This window comes from Oryza brachyantha, chromosome 3 (assembly GCF_000231095.2).
Source record: "Oryza brachyantha chromosome 3, ObraRS2, whole genome shotgun sequence".
Lineage (NCBI taxonomy): Eukaryota > Viridiplantae > Streptophyta > Magnoliopsida > Poales > Poaceae > Oryza > Oryza brachyantha.
Window position 1 is genome coordinate 6,849,602 of NC_023165.2, and position 13,427 is coordinate 6,863,028.

General features: G+C 41.1%; 1 pseudogene; it reads right to left on the reverse strand.

Annotated features, from left to right (window-relative positions):
* Window positions 1-3,308: 3,308 nt before the first annotated feature.
* LOC102710477 lies at window positions 3,309-6,856 on the reverse strand (annotated as a pseudogene).
* Window positions 6,857-13,427: the final 6,571 nt, after the last annotated feature.

The following is a 13,427-nucleotide window of genomic DNA, read 5'->3' on the forward strand; positions in this document are numbered from 1 at the left end:
CAAAGTAATATACATTTATTACCACCGTCGGATTTATGATGATCGATTCATCAATGCCTTATCTACCAAGTCATGCATTTTATGATGACCTTCCACTTGATGATAATTCAGTTTAGCGATCGGTCGCGTATCCACAGTATGGACTAAACAATGTCCCATTAAGTCGACGCATACAAGTATACAACATTATCAGCATAGATATATCTCTGATGAATATTATAACATATAGTATAAACTGTAAAGATATTTGAAATCTAATGGACGTGGGCGTGGAATATATTTTTTTATTTCATATAGCTAAATGCAGTTCATTTAATTTTATTTCTCAATACCCCTTCTACAATAATAAAATAGTCTATAGAGTTATAAGAATCAGTTTTTGGCTCATACCCTAGGCCTCGTCGTTGTAGAGCAATCAGTCAATCACGAACCAATAGATGGATGAGCTATGGCGTCACCGACCGACCAAAAGGAGGGGCTAATTTACAGTATTAACTTTTAGCAGAAAGAGCACGGAGGGAAATGACCAGCCCAACCAGAAGGAAGGCATAAAGGAAAAGGAGCATCCATATTTTTATTGTTTGAGTTGGTTGGATTTCCATTGGGAAATATTGGGGCAAAATATTATTTGAGATATGTGTGTTAGCATTAGGAAATGTTAAGAGCAATTTATTATTTGAGACACGTGACAAATACCCCCATATTTTCGCTTCTAGTAAGTCAAAATTTAAATTTTTAACCTTAAATTTATGGTTGATTGTGAGGTTTTTCATCAAAATTTATTTTCTAGCATTGGCTTTTAGATCATTAAGAATACGTATATAAATGGTTTTCTTCACAAATTATTTTTATTTGTAAATATGTCGTTTAGTATTTTTCATGTAAAGCCCAACAATCACTCCATAGACATCGAGGCAATGTGTAGTTTGGCTGAAGGCGACATCAGAGGTCTGATTTGAGGATACCCATGTCATCGTTGCCAAACTTATCGCCAAGCGACACAACAGCTCCGACCGTACGACTATCGTGTCATCAGTGTCAAGAGTTGCCAAGACAAACCAAACCAACAACAACGTCCTAAGGTAGACATCAGCCCAAACTACCAATCACCAGAACCTAAACATAGAAACACTTTTGTAGGGAAACTACAATGCGTTATCGTTGCCAAGTCTCATCATACTCTAAACAGCAAGACAGCTCCGACTCCACCTAACAACAACCAAACATGAGAGCTAACCGTTCACTAGACATAGAGAGAGGCTAAGGCAGTAACAGCCTCGCTTAACAACCTAGGCTACTCGAACAATGCAAGGGAGACCGACACTACATAGGTAAGTTTCTCCAAAAACGGTGCCCCAAAGAAGGACACAACGGGAATGCCGCCACCGCTCGTCCAAGGAGGACAATGTTTTCACCTAGAGAAAAGATAGGTGGAAGGACGCTAAAAACGATGCCTCCAAGAAGGGCAACGACGTCTAAGGCATCGTCATCGTCAGGTCGGTTAAGGCTGACCATGGCTTTCGTCAGCGAGTTCCACCCAACTCTAAACAATTACATGCACACCCCTAGTCATTTTGTCAGCCACCCACGGCGTCCCAGTACCTCCATCCACGTGCCGTCACCGTCGAAGTCGGTGAAAGACGGCCACAGTTCCCTCCCGCTGGGTGACGTCTCGACATCCCGTGTCCACGCGCCGTCGCTGGATATGGCAGAGCAAGGGAGTGTCGGGCGAAGGAGTGTGCCTGCCTAGATCTGGAGCGGCTTTGTCCCCGCTCACCCTAGCCATCATCGTCGTCAGATCTGCCACCGGCCAAGCAGATCTGCACAGCCTTCGCCACCGGCCGCCTCTGGCCATCGCCGACCGCTGCTCCAGCCTCTGTCCAAAGCAACACCGTCGTCCCGGTCCCCTCCACCACGTGCTGCCAAATGTCGTCTCTAGGCCCTGCCGGGCGCGGCCGCGCGCCGCCATGCGCTGCTGTCGTCCATGAGATCTGGACGGCTCGCTGTCGACCGGCTCGTAGATCTAGGTGCGAGGCGTCAGTTCAAGCCGCAAGACATCGGCCCTGGCCACCCGTGCCACCGCGCCCGCGTCTGCTCCCGCCCGTGCTGCGCCTATGCCGCCATGCCCGTCTCCGCATGACCCCATCCCCCCACCCTACGAAGAGCATGAGCAGAGGGTGATAGATGGCCCCGCTGCCGTCGTCCTGGCGCCCGGCCGGCTTTGCCAGCGGTCGCTCGAGCGGCAACGAGGCTAGAGGGAGGAGGGGCCGAGCCTGGGCCAGCGACGTGCTGCCGGGTGTGAGCGGCGTGGGCGTCCTTGTTTCTTACTTGGAGCTTTAGGGTGACAGTGCTAGTGAGTACTCTAGCTACGATTGAAATATGAAGATATGGCATGAAAGTCTTAACTATGGAGCAATGCTCATATTTGTATTTGAATCTAGTTATGTTTAGGGCTAGCAACGGTGCGGGAACGGGGAGTGCTGAAACACCCCTGGTCCTGGCCCCGCCGGGTCCCCGCCCCTGAACGGGGCCTCGAATTCCCCGAAAACAAGCGAGATATCAATGCAATCAATAAAAAATTATATATAATAATACAAAAAAATATGACCATAATTATGAAAGTCTAAATGTAAACAACTAGAACATCAATAAATATCCAATAAAAGATCACTATGACATGATTACATGATAATATCACATCACAAATCACTTGGGGTTTCTATTTTTTTAATATTTTAGGCCCCACGGAGATCACTGCTGTTTAAAAATATCCTTGGCTCCGGCCCTAAAGAATTTAGGACCCCGACTCTAACAGGACAAAATTTGCCCCGTCCCTGTTGGGGCGGGGCCACCCTGCCCCCGTGGGGATTTTGCCATCCCTAATTATGTTCGTATTCATTTTTCTTCGAAAGCTATCTCAGACATTTTTATCCCTATGTGAAAAACTTTGATCGGTCCTTAATTAAGTCCTCGAAGTTCACATTAGGTTAAAAATGTCATTTGGACCAGTACGTGAGGTGAACATGTTTGTCCCGTACAAGTGATTTTGTGATCCCAACAAAATAACTTCATTAAATTTTGTACTGTTTTATTTTCCGCCCACCAACCTTCTATCACTTTATTTTCCATCAGTCAACTTGCATATTACTTTATTCCTCTAATTAATGTTTTTTACATGACTTCTAATATCGCTACCTAGATTTTGGGAAGAAATGCATAATCCTGCTGCCGCTACCCTGTGCAGTGGGGAGAACGTCACTGAAGAAAAGTGGGAGCGAAAATTAAACATTAAATATGATTAAGCAGCTTAAAGAATTGAACTCCCAATCAGGGTAGTGCGATAAAACTAACAGTATGACAAACTACCTTAGTAGTTATAAGGCGGTATACTGGCACGAAGAATATAAGGTCAGTCAGGAAGACATGTTAAGCTTGTCACATTCTGCAACTGCAAGCATCTAATTTCAGGTTCAAAGGGCAGGCATGCTAAGCTAGAGTCAATGGAGGATAACAGCATATACAACTGTGCAGGTTTTGTCATTTTATTTATATTCATCTAGAAGGAGCATGCATTTCTGTCCATTGATCTTCTGAACTTGTGAGATTTTCTTCAGAGTGGCAAGAAAATCTTGCTTGTCCTGCGGTAGAAGAATAACCAAGACATCAACATTTTGCACATGATCTCTCTTTAAAAAAAACATTTTGCACATGCATTGGGAGTATAATGACTGAACACGGTATGAACATGTGCTCCTTATAGAATAACAGAAGTATGGAGTAAGGACTATAATCAACAAACAAAAAGTATGCAAGGCAACAGTACTTTTATATGATGTGTGTGTGCGAAGGACGATATCAAGAAACTCAATTAGCATTAGATAAAATAAAGACTAACCAAAACCTTACATTCCAAAAAGTGTAGTTAGAATATGGCGTCATGTTCACCATGCATAAAAGGATTACAAAATGTAACAGTCCTGAACAGAACAAACACGTCACAAAGTTGAAGCATCCTACCTCTGCAGTTCTTAGTCGTGGCGAAAATCTGGGCATAAAATCTTTCCGAAAATCATGCAATCTGATAGGTGCATATAATTGAAATACCGTCCTGATTTCCTCCTCTGTAACAGGAGATACATCTGTATCACTTCTCTCTGAAGCAAATGGTTTTGAAGTTGGCTCCAAGGAACACGGGATCTCCTCCTTCACGACTTTCTTGGTATCCTGTACCAAACATATCATTAAAGAAATAATTTGGTGTGATGTAATTAGATGGTTAAAAACTTCGTTCATGTTTTGAATGAAAAGCAGTAACTTACAGGTTCTATCTTCGGCTTTTTGGGGGTAGAGCCATTAGAAGTTTTTACATTATCACCCCATTTTCTCCTCTTTTGTTTGGAATTGGAAGCATGTGGAGTGATACAAGGATTTCTGGAAGCTGTTGGTTTAGAAGGGTTGTCTTCCTCTGATGCACTTTTTGAGTTGATCCGGCTGTTTTGGAGCAACTATTGGCGATGGTGGCTCATCTTCCTGTTGGATGAAACAACTGTAAGCATAACATATATTCTACAAAGGCATCATATGAAGGTTTTCACGATTGATTACATCAGTGTCTTCCTCGACATCATCAGACTCGTTTTGTCCCGCAGCACGGCGGAGCAGCTTCTTTAGTTCCTTACCAGATCGCTCAGGCCTACCCCTCCATGTTTCTCGTTGAAATCCTGTGAGTAGTCACAAATTCATCTTTGAAAATGTATCGGTAACAATACTGTGGTAAATGCACCAGGTTTAAGCCTAGTAAACTAGCAGGATATTTCAGACATGCAGTATTGCCATGTTAACTGACAAGTTTGACTGTTTGAGCACAAATACTTCTATTTCTGTCGACCTGCTTAATTTCTGGTGGAGCAGGGATTTCAGGATCAGCTAGCTCAGCTCCTTCCTCTGGGTTAACGTCCACAGCTTCATCATCATCAGTAAAGATCTCTTCGTGTTCCCAATCATCACCTGATATAACGGTGATATAAGAGTGGATGCTAAGCACTTAAGAAGCCTATTGAAGGGCTGACGGCCATCCATTGATATACAATAATGTATTTCTTTATTGTACATAGCAATTTGCTCTTTGGAATAAATAAAAATAAACATGTCCTTATGTTGCATATTTATAAAGAAATCATAAATAGTATTTAACCAGCTTACCCTTTTCAATTTCATAATCCAAATCAAAGTCTCTGTCTTTTCTATCTTCCTCCTCCTGCCCTTTGTCGTAGGCAAATGCGATCTTTCTTCCCCACCTTTATCAGATTTAGTTTCATCTCCACTCTTGTTGCTCTTCTTTAGGTGAACCTGACCTGTTTCTCCTTCATTAGTATCATCGAGCTTCAACACATCTGAACTAAAAGCAGCAGCTCCATTTGTAGCCGCCTTCGTCATCCACCGTTCATACCCAGTTGCACTGCTTCTCCTCCTGCTCATATTCTCTTCAGCCTCTTCCAAAGTCAGCTGTTTGTACTGTAAAATTATATTGAATTTGTACCTGTAAAGGCATAATAAATATGTAAGGATTTGCTTGGCGTATTCTCGAAAAAAAATATGTAAGGATTCAGTGAAGCGATTCAAAGAGTACTTCATGTTTGGTGGGGCTCTCGAGCACAGGCTTGGTACCACTCACAGTGAAAGTATTGCTATTCCTTGTCAGGTTTTTTCGGTCATTATTGTTGAAAGTGAAGGTGTCAGTGAAAGTATTATTATTCCTTGTCAATTTTCTGTGGTCATTATTGTTAAAAAGGAAGAGGTGGAAAATAATAAACAGGTATATCGTGAGTACCAGGAACCAGAAGGAACAGCGTGTAAATCTTTGCTGTTGCTGTTCAACATCAACAAATCGTAGTGTGAGGCTGCAGACTGTAAGCCCTGAATTTGACCCTGGTACTGATATTCACCTGTATCATCTTCCAAAATACATGACTTTCTGTTGTTGCAATTGTCCTGTTGTTTGTCAAATATGTTTGACACACGTTAAGAACATTAAAAACAAATGGCAGGGTAAGTTCTTGAGTTGCTATCACTGAAAACAATGCACTGCAGATAGGTCCCTTGACATGTACATTATTGCATGGGATTGCTATCAAGGGCATCTATATAGCACGCCACCGTCAAAAAACAAAACACAGCTTCGTTCAGCTTTGCTCCTTGTTGCCTTTTGTTATCGTCTGCATTGTAACGAATTCAGGACACGAGCTAAAATTGTTTCACTCGTTGTTGCTTCAAGCAGCTTTATTATCGTTTTATGCATAAAAAGGAACTATGATAATCATCCATGATAATAACGAACTAGTACCCATGCATTCCCGGTAGTTTGCCGTCCCTCGTTATGAAGAGACCAGCTGCGGCTCCCCGCATTCTTCCTACCGGAGAAGGGCGGCACGCCGGTGGTGAACTTTCCGACCGTGAATTCCTTCTCTCCGGGTATCCAAAAGCACATTGTACTCCTGCGCGCGAGCAACGGGAACAACAAAACGTCAGCGGGGTGTCCGCGATTCCCAAAAACGGCGACAACGCCGACGCGCACGGAACCAAGACCCTAGGTCGCTGTCACGCGCGCGGGTGGGTGCGGGAGTGGTACCCGGGTGAGCCTGGAGACGGGGGCGGCGCAGACGGGGCAGCAATCGCCGGAGCGGGCCATGGCGCGGCCGCAGGAGGAGCAGAGGGTGGCGTGGCGGCAGCCCGTGCCGTAGAGATTGGACGCCGAGCCGCAGCGCTCGCACGCCGCCTTGAGCACGAGTTCGGAGGCGGCACCCATGGCCTCGCCGCGGTCTCCGCTCGTGCTCGCGGCTTCGTAGGGTTTAGTTTTGGCTCGGTTCCGTTTTTTTTTTTCTCTCTTTTTGTGGGGGAGGCGAGGCGGAGGCGACGCGCCGCGGCGGTGGCGTGGCGGGGAGAGGAGGCGGAGCCCGAGGCCGAGTGGGGCGGCCCAATGGTGTCGGCTACTCTGGGCCAGGCCGTTTTACTGCCACGGATGGGCTTTCGCGTAGACGGGGCAGGCAGGCAGCCGGGCGCATCTAGGCGTTTCGCGGCTCGGCCTACCGATGCGGTACACGCCTGAAAAGTCTAACGGGAGCCACTCCATGTGTCCGGTATTACCCCGCGCGAATACTTTATACTCCGTATGTATGAACTAAACTATACTTTACTTTTTTTTTGAGAAGGGTTCATTTATTCGGTCTTTATATCCACTCAAATATATGCAGCTATTCTTTTTTACCATCACCGTAACCACCAGGCTACATGCCCTTTCAATAAACTAAACTTTATATATGTAACTTTTAGTGTATAGCTTGTATAGATATAACTTTTTAACATGATATTTTTAACAGGATATATCATAAACTAAATGATAATAGTTCGTATTATTTAGCACTAGATGATATCGTTGTCTCCGGCGACAAAGGCAGCACGGAGGGTGTTTGGGAGATCAGCGCCGGTAGGCAGGCAGCATAATTCTAAAACAAGATTATAGTACTACCCCACTACGGGTTAATATATCCTCGCTCCATTTCCATAATTATTAATTATCGTTCTAAACAAGACTATAGTTAAACCTTTTAAATTTTATCATTAATAGATTTTAAATATTTAATTCTAAAACAGCAAGTCAAATGTATAGACTATTCTCAAAATACTGTAGTAAAAATAAATATTTATATTATATATATATTAAAAAAATCATAGTTAAAATAGATTTTGAATATAATTGTTGCCTAAAACGATTGGTGTCAATGAATTGGTGGGAACCGTTCTTAACCCCTTGATCCGGCCGAAACAAGAAATAATACTCCTCCATCTCAAAACAACCTTATTTTTTACTTCTCACACACATATCAATAAAAAAAATAAGCTTCATTTTATTGAATCCCAGTGTAATCATTCTCTAATTTATCTATTCTTAATATATTTATTCATTGATTTTATAAACTCTAATACAATGGTTACTTACAAACATATTTACTTTAAGACAAGCTACGAGCGATAAAAACGATCTTAGGTCTTGTTTAGTTTGCAAAGCCTTTATTAAAAACATCACATCAAATTTTTGGACACATATTTAAAGTATTAAACGTAGTCTAATAACAAAACAACTTTCAGATTCCGCCTGGAAACCGCGAGACGAATTTTTTTAGTCTAATTAATCCATTATTAGCACAGGTTGGTTACTGTAGCGCTTATGGCTAATCATGTCCTAAGGACATGTTCAAAGGTAGAGCTCGTTGTGGACTCTGTCTTAAGCCATGTCAGCAATAAGAGTCTATTTTATAATTGATATATACAAAGGTAGAGTAAGGTGTAGTTTCTTTATTAATACAATAAAATATTTTTTATTAAGTTAGTTTTCTTTTTATACATTCTCATGCAAGAAAATTTTCTTTAATAAATGCTAAAAGTCGACTCTAAGCCATTGTCATGCATGACAATAACTTTTCTCTCTCATTCCCTCTCTTTCCTCCACATCACCAAATTTGCTTACGTGACGATTGAGAGAGTCAGCTAATAAGCACCTTTGTACGTGTCCTTAAATTAGGCTCAAAAGATTCGTCTCACGATTTCTCCCATAACTGTGTAATTAGCTTTGATATTTATGTATATTTAATGTTTTATTTAAATGTCTAAAGATTCGACGTGATGTTTTTAGAAAAAGTTTTTGACAACTATAAAAGTGCGTTAGTTTTAGAAAGGAGGTTCGGAGGCAGTACAAACTACACATCTATAATAGAGCTGGGTCGATCGAACCATCCATTTTTTCTGAAGGAACGCCTGTTAGCTTGAGCCGGCAAGTCAAGAGCCAATGTCCAGTCGAACAGCTCAAGCTTGTGTTACACGGGATCTCCTTAACTACCATGCGCTAATTAAGCCTCCGCAATATTATTGGTCTTGCTGTGGTTGTCATTTACTGACACCGCTATTAGTACGGGTGCAGCGTGAAGGCCATTAAATGTACTGGATCGATCCAGCCTGCTGCTGCACGCGTCGCCGGCGATGAGACGCTCCAACAGTGCACGAAAGCAGCAGCTACCAAACAACGTTTATCCGTCGTCGGCTGATCGGATCGGATACCCACCTTGTCCAATAACAAATCAGATTTACTACTATAACACTAAGATATGTTTTATAATAGCTTTATTTTTTAAGGAATTGAAGAGTGTTCTATAATAGGCTTATTTAAATTAAATTTATAGTATTAAAATGTGCTTCGTAAGATCTTTATTTTTTTAAGGACGAATGATGTTTCGTAATAGATTTATTTAGAGTGAAGTGTACCAGCGGTCCCTAAATTTGTGTGCATGTGTCATCTAGGTCTCCGAACTCTCAAAATGTATTTTTAGGTCCCCGAACTTGTCCGGGGGTGTCATATAGGTCCAAACGGACTCCGACTCACTCCATCCGTTGACGTGGCATACCACGGTGGCGCCTACGTGTTGGTGGGGCTATGTGGGTCCCACATGTTAGTATATCTCCTCCTTGTTTTTTCTCAACCTTCTCGTAGGCGTCACCGTGGCATGCCACGTCAGTGGATGGAGAGGATCAGAGTTCGTTTGGACCTATATGACACCTCCGGACAAGTTCGGGAACCTAAAAATGTATTTTAAGAGTTCAGAGACCTAGATAACAGACACATATATATAACTCTAAGCTAGACCGAAAAGTTCTATAACTACGAAGGAATATCTAGCACGCATAGTATTGATCATAACTCTTGCCCGATGAGGCAGCTTGAGATGGTTTGTGACTAGAAAAACACGAAACACGAAACACAGACATTTCTTTGCCAAGAAAAAAGTCAAATCTAAATAAAACGCTTTACATTAGTGCCCCGCCACCAATTGTGAGACCAATATTAACTGATTTATGGGGTAATCGACTAATTGGTTGGTTCTTTTGTAAAAAAAAAGTCAAATGACATATTTACGAACAAATGAAAAATAATTTGTATATAAATTTTTTATCAACCTGAAAGTCAAGTCTGACAACTAAACTTTAGAAAAAAACACTTAAAATATGGCTTATAAGTATAAGCATAAATAAAAAGATAATGGTGTATGTGAATTTAGATTTGCTCCGGTCCAATAAAATGTACCTTAAGATACCAAATCGTTTTCCATCATTAGATCTAGCTGAGTAGAATATTCACTGTAGATCGAACGATCAGAAACGATTTGGTATCGTAAGATACTGGTACCTCAAGATACTTTTCGTTACTTTTTGTTGGATCGAAACGCCTCGTATGAATTGGATGCAATGCAAATGGAGCACCACTTCCACCAATGCATCGCCCAATGGTGGCTCTACGGCTAGCCATCAGCATCATAGTGCATAGACAGAGCACAAAGAAGATAGTAGGTCAAAGAAAACAGAGAATAAATAGATTCCTTCTTCACTTTTGTTCACGTTAATAAACTAAAATTTAATTCTTTAAACTTAATTTTAAAGTTTATTTAGAATTTAGATCGCTAAGACACGTATATAAAAGTTTACTCATAAATTATTTTCAACCGTTAATAAACTCATGCTTTTTAAAAGCAAAATAATACGGTTGTAGGCAACGAGTAGCTAGCTAAGTACTGATGTTTGACGACAAAAGAAGTAACGTGCTAATTGCATTATGGAGCTAGTGTTGCCCCGGCCTGGAGCACCAGGCGACCGAAATCAGTTGTCTGGCTCAGGCTAACCAGGTTGCCAGATATGTCCAGGTGAGGGCGTGAGGCCACTTAAAAATTCATCAGGCAACCAAACACATCTTCGCTTGGGTGAAGCAAGGTCCCCGGTTACCGCGGCAACGGGATTACCGTCGGGACACCGTAGTGGTAACCGGCGGTTTGGACGGAATAAAATTTGACCAAATTTAAAAATTTTGAGAAAAAGTTTGCAATCAAATATTCGTTTAACACATATCTATTTACAGAGTTGTTTGATGAAGGAAATGTGACAAAACTTCATACTTAGTATCAAGTTTTAGGTCCAAACGGATTTGAGGAAGGAAATAATTAAAAAAGGAGAGTGCACTGTTCATATAGGCCCAACAGAGAAGCGAAAAAAAAAAAACCGGCATCCCTATCTCGCAGCAACGTTCGGTTAAAGCTTGTACACTCTCCTTTCCCGAGCTCCTCTCCTCAGTCATGTCTCCTCCGACACCAGATGCGTCGCTCCCACACGCGTGGAGCTCAAAGTCGCGCGACAGGCAGCGTTTTTCGTGAACCTCGCAATAGGCTACGATTGTCGTACAGCTGAGTGGTAAGTCGCACGGTACGATACATTTTTCTCATGGGCTGGAGGGGGGAGTTAGTGAGTGGCCTAGCTGTCGAGGATAACCGCTAGAAATTTTCGTGCCTAACCATGTATTATTATAGTAATTGTGAAGCGTGTGGTACTATGTGATGTAAGGAAAAAAATGTTAAATATGAGTTAATTTATTCTGTAATGACGTAATAGCGTAGTCTTTTCATTCTTTGCATTGATTGTGCCGATAGATGTTAATATTAGGTATATTAGTTTTTCGAACACATTTTTCTAATAATATTTGTATTTTGCTTAAGTCACGTGTATTCTTTTGCAATAATATCGTTTGGTTATTTTCAACTGGTATAGCAACTAAGGCTGCGTTCGGCTGAGGGTGTTAGTTAACTTATCCCTGACACGGAATACGTAGTAATAGATTAGTACATAATTAATTAATTATTAATTACTAAAAAATATAAAATAGATTAATATGATTTTTTAAAACAACTTTCCTATAGATAATTTTTGCAAAAAATACACCATTTAGTAGTTCGGGAAGCATGCGCGCGAAAAACGAGACGGATAAGTTAACTAAGGGGTGCAGTGAACGCGGCCTAAGTATTGCATGCTGCCTCATATTAGTTGTGTTTATATTGATTGCATGATTGTGAATTCTCATATATAACTGTTCAAATGTCAAACTTTTAGCAGAGGTATTACATTAAAAAAATTAGCATATGTCATATCTAAAGTTTCTATTTAGAAAATAATGTGTTATAAATGTAGCAAACATATTTTGGTATTTATTTTCTGTTTCCCATAATTTTCTTAAAAAATAAGAACCTTTTTCATTTATGCTCCCTTCATAATTAAGTTGGCATGGTTTTGGGGACAAAACGTGTGAAAACCATCTCAAACCAAGTGGTTTTGACTCCAAAGCTATGGAGAAAGATTGTGGAGTTTGAATTCAAATTCTTTGATCCTATTTTGTGGTGGTTTTTATGATTATTGCGTGATAATAACCCTACCACGGCGGTTTCGGTAGGCTGGACAGCAAAGAGAACCCGCTAGTACAATTTTCCTCGTTACTTCCAATTATCACCTTAACGTTATAGGCACCGGAGAATTCATCACCTCAAAGGAACTAGCCCTGCTAACTGGTACTGTACTAGTATAAAGGTATTTATTACCCATACTCGTACCCACGCTATTTGGAATGAGTATAGAAAAAGTGGACTGTCCAGTTAAGTTCTGGATATGGAGAGGACAATCTATATTTTACATGCATACCCATTAGTTATGTGTAAAATTTTGGACCAGAATTTTTAAACTTTTTGTTCATATTATGCAGGCGGGCCACAGAATGACTATTTTTTATTGTGAACGGGTATAAATAGGGTATTCAATTATTTACCACTACTATAGCACTTGTTTAACCCTTTGTTATTCTCTGTGTGTATGATATATGAGTATAAGATCCATGAGTCATAGATATAAAGCAGAATTGACAAACATAATAGCAACAAAATATCCCGGTATAAATTACCTGTCTCCTCTCCCGTGGCAGCATGAAATTAATTGTAGTTGACGGAAGCGGCTCATAATAGATCAATCACAGAAGACGCATGATTTTAACATGAAAAACTCTTTTAAAGCTAGAGAGAAAAAACCACGGACGTCATCCAACAAATATCTTCACTAACAAATATCTTCACTATATGAGGATAAGGTTATAACGCCACACGACGGCTTACAAGATGTATATATAAGATGAAACCCTAGAGCACACGGCCCAATAGGACCAAGCCTCCGCTTCGCTCGGTCCCAGCCTCCTGGCGACGGACATCCGCTTCGCTTCGTCAAATCGGTCTTTCTATTATACATTTATATCATAACTCCTTAGAGGACCGTCATCATTTCCAATCACCTCCATTTACGTAGCACCTCGAATTCTGGGTAACCGTCGAAGGTTATTTTATGACAGAACCAAAATTCTGCTTGGACTCCATAGCAATCTAGGGCGGGAATCGTTTTGATGCTACGCTCGAACTTCCTCCTTAAATTATCTTTAAAAACGAATTTATTTTAATACGAATTGACTTCGTTGCTTCATATAGCCGCTGTTGGTACAAACTTAGATCTTGGGAGTATTTGTT